This window comes from Oncorhynchus clarkii, chromosome 22 (genome assembly GCF_045791955.1).
Source record: "Oncorhynchus clarkii lewisi isolate Uvic-CL-2024 chromosome 22, UVic_Ocla_1.0, whole genome shotgun sequence".
NCBI lineage: Eukaryota > Metazoa > Chordata > Actinopteri > Salmoniformes > Salmonidae > Oncorhynchus > Oncorhynchus clarkii.
In genome coordinates, this window is record NC_092168.1 from 16,713,268 (window position 1) to 16,726,380 (window position 13,113).

Genomic DNA, 13,113 nt, shown 5'->3' on the forward strand with positions numbered 1-13,113 from the left:
TGCTAACTGCCAAATAACGTGTTAAAATGAAGCATATTAACCTTCTTTATAACCAGTGTAGAGCCTAACTGGCAAGTTAGGGGAAGATCATTTTCACCATAATGCACCTTTATAATAAAGCATTACATGCATAATCACATTTGCGGTCACTTTTGAGAAACAGTGTTTTTCTGCAAACTGATTGCATTTTGGAACATTCACGCTTATAGCCTACTGCCATGTGCGCATTGCTGCGCTTATAATGTGAAGAAATAACCTAATAGTTTATCAACATTTTAAGATAAACGTTCTGATCTGTTGCATCAGCCTGGTTGGTTTTAAAGTTTTTTTTAATGCGAGTGATTATATTAATTTGGGATCTATTGCATCCCACAACTGTCCCAGCATATGTTTGGAATATTTATTTATTGCACAGAAAGACGATTTGACCAATAGCGTAGGTTAACTTTTGTACGATGGGGGATAGTTTTTGTATTTATTGCCAAAGCAGCAGCTACTCTTCCTGGGGTCCATCAAAATGAAGGCAGTAAGTAGATTGAAATAGGCTAGTGCTTTTGCTGTTCGTTAGGCCTATTCGTCTTGTTGCTGAAGAAAAGTAGGCTAAATGTGGACAGTTCTTCTAATATCTTCAATATGTGCCTCGGAATTTCGATAAGGTGCGCACAGTTGTGTCCCCAATGTGTCTCTCTTCATTTGTAGCCTACTTCTTAGCTGTGAGAAGGAACTGCTTACGTGACTTGCATTGGCTAATAAGAATTTAGATATCCGAGAGAGCCTTGTGAGTGAGAGGTGCTTTGGAGCCTGGCAGCCAGGAGAAGGGAATAATAATTATTGTATTCAGCCCGAAGGCACAACGACCACTTTGGCAGCAAAGGGCATGGATTTTTTTAGGGAACATTACGGCCACACAAGGGGGATGTTGCCTGGAAAGGCCTGGTGAGAATATTATCAAGTACTTGTCTAATTGTGAATGAGAGACTGATGAAGTGTGTGCAGCATGCACAAGAAACAAATCAGAGCTCATGCCTTTCATGTGACTTTGGAAAAAATCATCATTAGAGTCGCATCATGCAGCCTTTGAATGTGGTAAAAATCAAAACATATAGCCCAACGTTTTTAGAACAACTAAAGTTGCATTAATAACTCTAAATTAAGCATATAAGAATACCTATTTCTTTGTTAACCGCTCAACACAGATTAGCCACATGTGAGCACTTCCTTGGAAATCGTTTGGAGAAAATATCCTTGTGATGGTGTCGGCTATATTAAATGGATTTATTAGACTTTTTCAAACGGAAATGTTCCAAAGGTCTGCATCGGTGGCTTGTGGGCTGTGCATGGAAAGCAGGCGATGTTAAAGATGTTTATGTTAATTAACGGTGAAGTACCATGAGACCGGCAATTATTTGCTTGACAATCACCAACTGTCAAAATGTCATGACCGCCACAGCCCTAGACGCAACCCAGTCATTCGTTCTTTATGTTCTGTTGCCATGCTTCTCGCTGGCAACGTTCTTATCCCTTGCTTGCTACTGCATCTAGCCAGCTAGCTACAGCTAATACAGTCACAACCTCTGCAGCCAGAATAACATGAATACATAAAGTAGCTGTTCTCTATTGACATTCGTTTGGATACATCCCATAACAATAAGCTGATAATGCCAGATTTTGCCTGGCATAGCTAGAAAAGTTTGCCTTCTCGTCAGGACACTCAACACTGTTCATTACGAGGAGATCGCATTGCATATCAAACACTAGGCTAAAAGCTAGATAAATAGTTGGTTGCTAGCAAACCTGCCAATATGATAAGCAAGTAGAAAATGATCAGATGCTCAAAACAGCTGCTCAAACTAGAAACATGGGAGGATTTGACAGCATAGCGTCACTTGCAACAGTAGGACCAGAGAGATTAATCTTCATCACTCTTCATCAATCACCAGGTCAAATCTTCATCACTCACCGGGTCAAAAAATATGTCTCTTCAAAAACAAATCAATGCTAGCTAGCTACGCGTTTTCCTTGTTGGACCTGCGTTTACAATGTATCCAATTTCGATTTGATATACCATGGCTGTAAGCCAATCAGCATTCAGGGCTCGAACCACCCAGTTTTTTAATCTAATTTATACCACAGCATGTTTCTGATTGGTTAGAAGAGCATTCTAAAATGGACATTAAAACCTCTTACTACTACCCCCTCCTTTTTCGAACATTCTGTTAAAAATCGCGCAACTTTTCAGCGTCCTGCGACTCATGCCAGGAATAAAGTATATGCATATGATTAGTATGTGTGGATAGAAAACACTCTGAAGTTTCTAAAACTGGTTAAATCACGGCTGTGACTATAACAGATCGTGTGTTTCATTGAAAAACGCAAGAAAAACTGCTCTCTGAAAGCTAAAAATAATTTCCATAAGTCACTTTCATGGGTTGTTAAAAGAGGACAAAATTTAATATCGACCTGCATGCAATTCATACAAATTCCACACGATGTCGCCATTGTCGTCATTTTCAATTGAATTTTTTGTTGGAAAATCCAAGTATCTGGCTTCCGTTTCTTCCAGTCTCCACCAGGACGCTGTAAATGTGGACAATGGCAGCCATTGATTTGCAGACGAGGAGCTATTGAATATACATCGCCCTGTAATCATTTTGATAGATTATAAACGTTTACTAATACCTAAAGTTGGATTACAAAAGGATTTCGAAGTGTTTTGTGAAAGTTTATCGTCGACTTTTTTAATTTAAAAAAATGATGCAGCGTTAAAAAACGATGTTTTTTTCTGAATGACACAGCTTCCATAGAAAGCTATTTTGGGTATATATGGAACGATTTAAACGAAAAAAAGACGCAATAGTGATGTTTATGGGGCATATAGGAGTGCCAAGAAAGAAGCTCGTCAAAGGTAATGAATGTTTTATATTTTATTTCTGCGTTTTGTGCTGCGTCGGATAAGCAGAGTCTTTGTTTACGTCGCATTCAGGCATTTTCAGGTGGTGCATGCTATCAGATAATACCTTCTCATGCTTTCGCCGAAAAGCATTTTAAAAATCTGACTTGTTGGCTAGGTTCACAACGAGTGTAGCTTTAATTCAATACCCTGCTTGTGAATTTTGATCAAGGTTTGAGTTTTAACGAGTACATTTAGCATTTAGCGTAGCGCATTTGCATTTCCAGGTGCCTACTTGAGACATATGCGTCTCAAGTAGAATCAAGAAGTTAAAACCTCTTTGGGCAAGCAACCCACCTCGACAACATCCACTGAAAAAAATCTTAACTTCTTGTTAATCCAGCTGCTGTGTCAGATTTCAAAAAGGCTTTACTGCGAAAGCACACCTTGCGATTATCTGACAGTGCTCAGCACACAAAAGCATTAAAAACATTTTCCACCCAAGCAAGAAATAGCGATAAAATAAATCCCTTATCTTTGAAGATCTTCATCTGGTTGCAATCACAAGGGTCCCTGTTACAAAACAAATGGTCCTTTTGTTCGATAAAGTCCTTTATATCCCAAAAAAGTCAGTTTATTTGGCGCGCTTCATTCAATAATCACCTGTTTCCCCTCGTTCAAAATGCATACAAAATGAATCCCAAACGTTACCAATAAACTTGGTCGAAACATGTCAAACAACGTTCCTAATCAATCCTCATGTACCCTAATATGTAAATAAATGATCAAATTTAAGACGGAAAATAGTATATTCAATATCGGAGATAAACCAAGTGCGTGCCCTCACCGGATCGCGTCACAAACATTTTCTAACCAAGGAGTTGCATCACGAAAGTCAGAAATAGCAATCAAATAAATTGCTTACCTTGGAAGATCTTCATCTTTTTGCAATCCAAAAGGTCCCAGTTACACAATGAATGGTCGTTATGTTCAATAAAGTCCTTCTTTATATCCCAAAATGTCTGTTTATTTGGCACGTTTGATTCAGAAATACACCTGTTCCAACTTGCCCAACATGCCTACAAAGGAATGTAAAAAGTAACCTGTAAACTTGGTCCAAACATTTCAAGCAACGTTTCTAGTCCAACCTCATATATAATAGATACAATTTCAAACGGAATAAACTGTTTTCAATACTGGAGAAAAACAACAAGGAGCAGCCAGTCATTCACGCGCACCAAAATACTTTGTCCTTCAGAGTCCTTCTGAGTGACACTTAGAAAGAATACGAATACTTCTGCATTAAAACATTTCAAAAAACATTGAACAATTTCTAAAGACTGTTGGTTGACATCTAATGGAAGCCATAGGAACTGCAATCTGGTTCCTAATAATTAGGCTTTCCCATAGAGAAGCATTGGAAAGTCGAATGACCTCAACAACAAAAAAAATCCTGGATGGATTGTCCTCTGGGTTTCGCCTGCCAAATCAGATCTGTTATACTCACAGACATTATTTTAACAGTTTTAGAAACTATCAAACTACCATGCAATTGCATATCCTAGCTTCTGGGCCTGAGAAACAGGCAGTTTACTTTGGGCACCTAAGTCATCCAAACTTTCGAATACTGCCCCCTATCCCTAAAAAGTTTTAAGTAAAAGTCTTGCTACAAAGTTACAGAGAGCTAAACCAATAGTCTGCATGTGTAGAGGTTTATTGCGTCATGATTGCAAGGTGTCCCGATATCTTTTCCAGCTGTCCCAATATCTGCTTTTAATTAATTAAGTAATATTTTACTGGGTGACTTACTTTCGTTTTTACTTCAGATTTTTCAGTCATTTTCTATTAAGGTATCTTTACTTTTACTCAAGTATGAGAATTGGGTACTTTTTCCACCACTGGAAGTAGCCATTGCAACTCTGAGATTAGATGACTCATCTGCCAGGGCTGTGATGATGTGCAATTTTATGTGTTCGGTGTCTCTGAGTGGTACATGTTGAAAAGCCTGTTTTCTAGTGTGTTGTCTGCTCCTGCTGGATCCACAGATTTCTCCCCAACAAAATGCTGAAAAACCTTGTTGTACAGCAAAGAACAGTCTTCAATTCTCTTACAATATATGACAGTCCTTGGGGTCTCAAGACCCTTTGACTCCAACTCTGTGAGCAACTATGAAATCGTCTCTAGAGGGTCAGACAACACCTTCTTCACTGCCAGTCTGATGTTGTCCCTGTCAGGACTTTTCACCACCTCAACACATTGCTTCATTCCCAGGTGCATTTTAATTATGCTCTTCCTTGTAGCCTTGGAAGCTGTAGGTTTCAGCCAATGCAGGAACTGGAACTGGTAGGAGTGACGGCAGCTTGCCAACTATTCCACAACATTTCCGAAAGCCACCTCCTCCCCCTGTGCCTCTCTGACTTTAGGGGAAATAGGATTTTTTTTTAAATTATGAAATGCATTAGTTGTCATAATAAAGGACTAAATAAAACTGGCTCAATGACAACATTGTCATGTTGAAGGTAGAGCGTGTCCTTTGTGTTAATTGAAAGGAGTGTCATTTTAAGAGAAGGTCCAACATAATTTTATCTTATGTGATATATACTAAAGCGCACAGAAATCTGATCAAAGAATTAGCAGGTTTCACACATCAGACACTCATTTTACAGGTCAAATAATACCAGGGCATATAAAATCATGTGTGGGCAATTAACATGTATACACATACACAATTAACATGTATACACATACACAATTAATACATACATGTACACCCCCCCCATGTGTGGACCTCGTTGACAGCCATTCCAATGAGACGCTCGCGGAACAATGATGTTTGAAGTAGCCATTACTCTGAGACATCAAAAGTTTCAGTAGTCCTGAAGACAATCCTGTACTCACTCTTGGCAAATGTCTCGTCCTCCATCTCACTTTGACCCAGGTATGTGGCAGCAATTCCTTGAGAGTTCCAAACACAAACCTGATCCTCGAATATTGATATCAGTGGAGAAACGACTTTTACCATTGATTTCTCCACTTCCAATTTCAATAAATCGCAGACTGACGACCACACTTGATACACTAAACTTTAAAATTGTTCTGCAAATGTTGCAAACTAGCCAGCATAAGGAACAACTTTGTACTAAATGGATCCTACCCAGTCTGAAAACAGTGATAATCATAACATGTACTACCCCCTTCAACGGGAGTGTGGGGGAGGGGTTCTTGAAATATAATATCCAATCAACATCTTGCCGCTGGGAGCCAGAGGATCATTCAAACAGGTTTTGCAATACAAAATTATCCATTCCTTCAAGGGAGGTGTGACGCAAAACTAGATAGCACAAAACTCGACAATGATATCTTGATTTGTTGTCTATGAGGGGAAGAGATGACAGAGCAGAGAAAGCAAGATGGAGTCATAATTATGATGGTCAGATTGAAAGACATTGAGAGCAGACTACTGAAATGAAGTGGCAGTGCAGTATCTTGTACAGAATAGTGTATTTGACTGTGAAGAGCTCAGAATGGAGTGTTCATTCATGATGGAATGCAGTGTTTGATTGCCTCAGGTCACCCTGTTGTACTTCTGTCTCTTTCTATTGTCTCTCTCGCAAACTGTCACTCGGCTCTTCTCTCTCACCATTTAGGAGTGTTACAGCAAACCCAGTTATGAGCTTGTTCAGCAGTTTCTGGGTTACAGCCTGTCCTCCTGAACGATCCAAATCGAGCCTTGGTTGTTTGGATGAGGAAGGCCTACAGTCATTTTCAGCAGCGGTGGTCAGGTCTGGGGGGTCTTTTTTCAACGAGTTTTGTGTTTGTGTGTTGCCTTTGCAGATGATTCAAGAGATTGGGATTTGTGTTTATAGCAGTGGAGAGTTGTTTCTTGCCTAGGCACAGTTAATATTGGACAGTTGTATCCTTGACATTTTGAATTTGGAGAGAGGACGAAAACAATTTACAGTTTGGGTGGGGGAATTTTTTATATTGAACCAACAGAGAGGGAATAATAATCCCAAATATGTATTTGATCAGTCTATGTAATAGGAATGGAATGATAACAAAAGTAACAACCTATTTCTTTGATCAGTAACTGTAATATTATTATTCACATTGGGAATGTAACCATTTTATATTAGTCTTTACCGCAGAAAGTAATATTATTACTGTAACATGTTACTTTGTCACGTGTTACCCCAGCACTGCCCACCACCAGTCTCTCTGTCTGTTGTATTCCCCACCATCACTCATTCATCTCTCCTCTCCTACTATACAAGCACACCGCACTGCCAGCTGCATACATTACCATAAGATATAATAGGCTTTAGTTCATTAGCTGCTGTGGTTGTGAGTTATGATCGCGGTAATGTGTCTTTCTCTCTCTCTTCCTACTCTCTGATGCACATTTATGTAGCCTATAGGAGCGTATACAAATGGATCATATTGTATATCCCTGGGAAGAGATTTAAATCTATATTCAGAGCCAGATATATTGGGTAAGTGTCTGTGAAAATGTCACTATGAAAGATGATGTGACTTATTAGAGCACACTCACAGTCATGATGTGAAGAACTGCTGCTGAGTGGAGTAAATCTAGGAATGGTTAAAGACATCTAAACACAAACCGAAACCTAAGCTAAATGGTAGCATTTTCCGTCTTATTGATCATTCAGATAGAAATGTATTGTGTAGATTAGAACAAATTTGATTCCTTGACATGGAGAGCGATTGTGCCAGTTCTGTATTTCACATTTATTTCTGCAATGTTCTGAACATGTCAGCCTTCTGATCACACCTAAGATTTAAACACAACAATATTCTAGACCAGGGGTGTCAACTCATTCTATGGAGTGCCGCAGACACTCTGCCCTTCGTGGAATGAGTTTGACACGTGGTCTAGACTTTGCAGCGCTTGCTCTTTAACAAGGGTGTGGTAGCTTGATGAGACGGCAACAATAGAGCCATGTGGGCAGGCCAAAGGGAGAGCTCCTTGAGCTGATTGACAGGAACCCCCAATGAGTGGCTGATATGTCATTAAACCTAATCAGTCAGTCAGTCTGTCTGCCTGTTTGTCTGCCATCTTGCACGCATGACATACTCATCATCCGCCCACACACACGGCACACGCATGCATGCACAAACAACCACACACACACACACACACAAACACAAACACACCAATCACTTCACTGCATTATGTGGGCTTCCCGGCATATCGCAGCAGCAGGAGTGTGTGTTTGTTAGGCATGATGATATGAATGAGTGGCAGGTCTGCTCTGGTGGTGAGTAGAATGGAGAGAGAGACAGAGAGAGCACAGGATCAGCGCAGTAACTCAACCAGGCAAGCCCATATACTGACACTGTTAAACACAGGGCTCAGACACAAGCCACACGGAACCATATCAATGGGTCCCAGTAGCACTGTGTACACACACTGATCTCACAGCCTCCCTTAACGTGTCCCCATAATGTTGTCTTATCATCCCACCACAGTCAACGAGAAAGGTTGAAATTGACATGGACAGTGAGGCGACCTAACATTGGGTTGAACTGGAAACGGGTCCCATGATTTATGTAATGCTATAAGAACAAGGATGGATGGTACAATATATATTCACCCCCAAAAAATCTTTGGATCTACTTAATTACATTTTGGAAAGTAGTTCCACGTAATGGAAACAGATCATTTTTACATTAAATTATTAATACAGATCTATTTTATTTAACTGTGTTATTGAAACACTATCGAATTGAGAAATATTCATTGCAAATTATTATGTCGGATTGAAAAAATAAATTCAGGTAATCATGTTTTAACTCAATTAGAACAAGTACCTCCCAAATTAATCAAATGTGTCAGTTCTAGCTCTTTGAGTTGAATTCATCCTAACTACTAAATGAGAAAAGCACTTCTTTACATTCAAAAGTTTGATTTCCAATTAACAATGGTATAGTGACAATTTCAGTTGGGATCTTTGTGCATCCATCTGCTTCTTGCTCATCCATGCACATCTCTGTTAGTTCTTAAACCAGCCGTTGTTGAAGTCCTACTTGACCCAGACCAGTTAAACTACAACAACATTTTCGGTATCAATTACATAAACATATTACTTTTTAGATGTGGTTGTTTATCTATCTTAGTTGAATGCACTGACTGAAGTTGCTCTTGATAAAAGCGTCAACTAAATGACCAAAGTTGAAATGTAAATATACAAATGTACGGTTGCAAAACATGCTGGGTATTATTCTAATGAGCTCTGCCCCCTCCCAAAAAAAGACAAACTGTTTGACCAAACAAAATTCTGACAGTTCTTTTCTACATTAATGAATCTGGTGTACATTATGGTTGAATTCTGGCAGTCCGGTTATCGAGATGTAATGCCCAAAACCACTCCACTTTTCCTGGATAAATAACAAAGAGAAACCAGTCAATTATAAGAAATGATTTATATGAACAGCATGGCGTGAATTGGAAATGTTCAATTATATGCAATGTCTAAATCTGGCTTCTCTGCTCTTTGCAGGACCAATCATCAACGCTCAGGGTGTAGACATACAGCCAATCTCATTATGGAGCACAGTTCACAATGCATGTAGACCTATCATCTCATTATGGTAACTTTTTTTCTTGTGACAGGTAGACCTGCATTTGCTGCAGCATAGCCTATGCTACATAGCCTATGCATGTTTAATTTACACATCTCCATCAGGCTTTTGCGGGACACCTTCTTTTTTTATTGTAAATTGTCGTGGAATATTCTAATCAAGTGAGAGAGACTTCGTCATTTCTTCAAACAATCATCTTTATTTAACATGGATTATTTATTGCAATAATGAAACTGTGGACCCAACACTCTTGAGTGTTGGACCGAGAGCTTCCCTGATAATTGATAAACAGAGATCTTCTATGGGAGACCTAAACATGCTTAGTTGTTGCTGGTTCCACCTTGGGTTCCTCTTATGATTATCTGCACCTCGTGCCATTTTAAAACCACCCCGGCTTAGTCTCCCAGATTCCAGGATGATGAGGAGAAATTAGGGTTTGTCTTATTCCTCCAGGCGCTTTCTATCTTGGGTCACACACCACACATCTTATCTACGGAATGCCAGCTGTAGGTTTTTATCACCAAGTCATAAATCACTTGTCATCTCAAGCTATCTCTAGTACAACCAATGTCCTTTGCCATACGCCCAGACTAACTGCAGGAGGCTCGAGTGGATACTATAAAAACACAGCATTAGTGGAACAGAAATGTCTTACTATTGTTCAGTACAGTATATAATTGTTAAATATCAAATAAATCAGGTAAATATGTAATTTTCCTCTCACAAAATACATATGTATATATATATATATATATATATATATATATATATATATATATATATATATATATATATATATATACGTATATACAGTGTGTTTGGAAAGTCTTAAGACCCTTTGACTTTTCCACATGTTGTTACATTACAGCATTATTCTAAAATGTATTGCATTTATATGTTTTTCTCATCAATCTACACACAATACCCCACAAGGACAAAGCTAAAACGGGTTTTTAGACATTTTTGCTAATGTATTAAAAATGTAAAAACTGAAAAGATAGACTAGAATAGCTTGCTGGAGGAAGTGATGAGATGGCTGCCGTTTTACAGGCTCCTAACCAATTGTGCTATTATTTTGTGTTATTTGTAACTTGTTTTGTACATAATGTCTCTGCCACCGCCTGGTATGACTGAAAAGAGCACCTGTATATCAGGACAGCAATTACTCACCTCGTACTGGACGAAGATTTTCTCTTTAAAGAGTATATTTATTTACTTCAGACACCTGACAAGGCCCAAATCCCTGTCATTCGCATGAAGAAGAGACAGAGATATTGGGGACGTAGGCAGGGGTGTCATGTTAGGATCTGACAGCGAGTGAGTTACCCGCTGTTACCATTAGTCCTATTAGCCAATGTGCAATCATTGGATAACAAAATGGCTGAGCTCCGATAAAGACTATCCTACCAACGGACATTAAAAACTGTAATATCTTATGTTTCACCGAGTCGTGGCTGAACGCCGACATGAATAACATACAGTTGGATGGGTTTTCACTCCATTGGCAAGATAGAACAGCTTTCTCCAACCAGACAATGGGTGGAGGTCTGTGTCCATTTGTAAATAACAGCTGGTGCACAAAATCTAATATTAAGAAAGTCTCAGGGTTTTGCCCGAGGTAGAGTATCTCATGATAAGCTGTAGACCACACTTTTTACCAAGAGAGTTTACATCCATATTTTTTCGTAGCTGTCTTTTTACCACCACAAACCGATGCTGGCAAAAAGACGACACTCAACGAGCTGCATAAAGCAATAAGCAAGCAAGAAAATACTCATCCAGAGACGGCGCTCCTAGTGGCCGGGGACTTTAATGCAGGGAAATGTAAATCTGTTTTATCTCATTTCAACCAGCATGTTATATGATGTCCAAAAAGAGGATAAAAAAACCTCTAGACCACCTTTACTCCACACACAGAGATGCGTACAAAGGGTCGTCAGCGAAATGGGACATATCTGGGCTCAGGTGTGTCAAAACAAACAAGCCACAAAATGCCACAACCAAAAATACAGTGTGTCTGTGTGAAGAGAGTCTCCTCAATGAATGGGGGAAAGGTATATTTATCCGTGGGAGCACCTCTCAACAATCCTCATAATCACCATCTATGCAAGCAACAACTCACTTACACTACTGATTACTGACAACGCACACCATTGTTAATTGTCTATAGTTTACTTAAGTTAATAAATATATTTTTGTTCATCCGTTATCTCCACAATGTCTCCCTCTTTGTTATGGGCTATGAGCCATTTCGTGACACAAGCAAAAACTAAAGCAGGATGTACCAGTGGTCAGACTGTTTTGCTAGCACCGACTGGAATATGTTCCAGGATTATTCCGATGGCCTTGAGGAGTACACCACATCAGTCACTGGCTTAATCAATAAGTGCATCGATGACGTCATCCCCACAGTGACCGTACGTACATACCCCAACCAGAAGCCATGGATTACAGGCAACATCCTCACTGACCTAAAGGGTTGAGCTGCCACTTTCAAGAAGCGGGACTCTAACCTGGATGCTTATAAGAAATCCCGCTATGCCCTCCGACAAACCATGAAACAAGCAAAGGGTCAGTACAGGACTAAGATTTAAGGCCTCAGGGCCAGACGGATTACCCGGATGTATACTCCGAGCATGCGCTGACCAACTGGCAAGTGTCTTCACTGACATTTTCAACCTGTCCCTGACTGAGTCTGTAATACCAACATGTTTCAAGCAGCCCAAGAACACCAAGGTAACCTGCCTAAAGGACTACAGAACGTAGCACTCACATCTGTAGCCATGAAGTGCTTTGAAAGGCTGCTCATGGCTCACATTAACACCATCATCCCAGAAACCCTAGACCCACTCAAATGTGCATACTGCCCCAACAGATCCACAGCTGATGCAATCTATATTGCACTCCATACAGCCCTTTCACACCTGGACAAAAGGAACAGCTACGTACGTACGGTCACTGTGGGGATGACGTCATCGATGCTATTCATTGACTACAGCTCAGCGTTCAACACCATAGTGCCTTCAAAGCTTATCACTAAGCTAAGGATCCTGGGACTAAACACCTCCCTCTGCAACTGGATCCTGGAATTCCTGACCCTAGGTGGTAAGGGTAGGTAACAACACATCTGCCACGCTGATCCTCAACACGGGGGCCCCTTAGGGGAGCGTGCTCTGTCCCATCCTGTACTCCCTGTTCAACCATGACCGCATGGCCACGCACGACTCCAACACCTTCATTAAGTTTGCCGACAACACAACAGTGGTATGCCTGATCACCAACAACGAGGAGACAGCCTATGGGGAGGATGCCAGAGAGTTGATTTGTGTTTTCTGTCTGTCTGTGTGAGTTAGTTTTGTTCGTTCAAACCTACCAGCGGTTTGCCTTGCTCATGTCTTTGCTATGGTCCCTGTTTTCTAGTTCCCTGGTTTTGACCTTTCCTGCTTGCCCTGAGCCTGCCCGTCTATCGTCCTGTAACTTTGCCTTTACTCTGGGTTACCAACCTCAGCCTGACCTGACGCTGAGCCTGCCCGCCTGTCGTCCTGTAACTTTGCCTTTATTCTGGGTTACCAACCTCAGCCTGACCTGACGCTGACCCGCCTGCTGTTCTGGTGCCTTAC